We start from the raw sequence: 2,430 nt of genomic DNA, 5'->3' as shown, positions 1-2,430 counted from the left end.
CTGCAAACTGCATGTATTGAAAAAATTATACGTATATGAGATATTTTTTATTAACACAACATGTAATTTTATTCAGTAATAAAAAAATATTAATAGAATTTGAAATAATGTATTAATAAGATTTTGCCCTTACATGATGAATTATAGTTTTTATCCATTAAACCCAGATGAAATTTGTATTTATATTTCTTCTAATGTAATTGCATGTCTTTTTAATTTTGTAATACACGTTTTATAAACTTTCGTACCAAATAACTTTTTTCTCTCTCTTTATAAAATTATTCAATCAAATGAAATTTTCAAATTTTAATTTCTTTAATCAACTTTAGGTAATGTGTGTGGAGGGAATGCGATTATTCCAAACTTTGGAATGCTTAATTCATGTAATTCCTATGTGTAAATTGTATGTTGTATTCATATTGGCGGTATAGTATTTTTGAGTTATTGTAATTGAGAATTTATGATGTCATTATATTTCCTTAAGTTTCTTCTTGTTCTTTATGTTTCCTATGCCATTGAATTGTTAGTAAAATATCATACAATTGTGAGTTAAATGATTACCTAGCTTGAGAATGGAAGTAAGGATACTGTTAATTTTTAGATAAGGGGATGATGACCTTAGTCTAAGTTAGGTTAGGCCAAGTGAGAGATGTAACCTTAGACAGATCTATGTAATAGGCACCCTATGGAAAACCCTCACATATGTTCTTAAGATGAGGTTGATAAAAATAAGTAGACATATCAACCTTGTAGCAACCGAGATAGTGTAGAGGTAGTGTCACTTAAAAGAGCAACAATGGATAAGAGTATATTTCCTAGCATTATCTACGTCCTAAGTTGATATCTGAGTTAAGTTAATCCCTTTAACCAACAATTATGTTTAAGATCTAAGTTAGCCTGGTGTAAAGAAGGAAATATGTGATGTATAGGTGTAAAATGAAAGATTGTTGCAAGTGCCTAGAGTTATGTTCACCATAGACATGATAGAGTTGCATAGACCATTAGACGCCTAATAAGTGAGGGAGAACTAGTCGTGATAATCATCGGCTTAGTTTAAGTCTAACTTTGAGAATCCTTTATGACCATAAGATTTTGATATTTTAGAAAATTTTTAAAATAAGATAGATGTGTAAGAAGATCATGTGGTTTGATCTTGATTTTCTAGAACAAAAATCTTTTAAGGGAGGTAGAATTTTCTAGGACAAATTTTTTTTTCTTACACGATGATTATAATGGAATGGAGAGAGTATAAAGTTTTAGTTTTACATATAAATAAGAAGTTAAAAATAAAGTTTGATGCATTAAATATGATAGTCAATGCATTAATGGTAGAATTCGAATAAGATAATTGCTTACATTATATTGGTTATTGAAGATAGAGTTGTTTAACCCCATTTTTACTTGGGGATGTTTGAATCATGATATAATTTTGCATTTCTAATAATATTTTACCTAGAAATGCATTCTCATAGACATTTTTTGTTAGTATTTAATAATTTTAGAAAAGTAATAAATTTATTTATTTAAAAATTTAAAAAATAAAAGTGAAAAAATGTAGTAGAAATAGGTAGTTATTGTAGCCTTAGAAAAAAAGGTAGTTATTGTAGAGAATGTAGTGAGAGTAGATAGTTAGTGTAGACAATAACTTTTATTCCTTTGAAAATATGAGATACCCACCCCTCTTGATAGGAATGAAAAAATGTAACACTCATGGAATTGAAATAAACCATACCGGGGAATATATTTTCATAACCATCAAACAAATATGAGAATATTTCTCATCCTCATCATATTCCAGATAATCAAAGAGGGTGACGTAAAACAAATGCCCTTTAGAAGAATTAATATCTCCTTGTCATTGGTATAAGGAGAATTGAGTTTGAATTTTTTAACCAATGTAGTTCGAGAGTTTCGTAGATAAAAAAATAAATAAATTCTATTAAAAATAATTAGTTAAGTTTTTAATAAAAATTAATCATCAATAAAATAAAAAAATTATTATAAGAGAAATGCAAGACCTCCATGTGAAAAAAGACTAATACTATATCCTCTTATAAAATCATTCTACAAATTAATCTTTTAAAAACAGTATAAAAAAATTAACATATTTAAATCTTAAAATATAAAATTTATTTAATATTTACCGTACAAAATATATATAAAAAAATTAGTAGAAAGATATTATACAAAAAATTATAATTATTCGGCCATGAGGAAGTTGAGGCAAGTGGCCTCTTTGAATTAATACAATGATTTATTATCATATAACACATGGGGACATGCAAATTAAGACCATAGATTTTAAGCAAAACCGTGTTCTTCAAAGGATGTTTACAGTTTTCGTAATATTTGTCTTCATTAGTGAGTGGTGGTACAAATTAAGGAACATGTAATTAAATTAAGGATGAAAATTACTTTTCTCAATCACTA

This window comes from Glycine max, chromosome 13, assembly GCF_000004515.6.
Source record: "Glycine max cultivar Williams 82 chromosome 13, Glycine_max_v4.0, whole genome shotgun sequence".
NCBI classification, from domain to species: domain Eukaryota; kingdom Viridiplantae; phylum Streptophyta; class Magnoliopsida; order Fabales; family Fabaceae; genus Glycine; species Glycine max.
Note: the sequence above shows the minus strand (reverse complement) of the source record.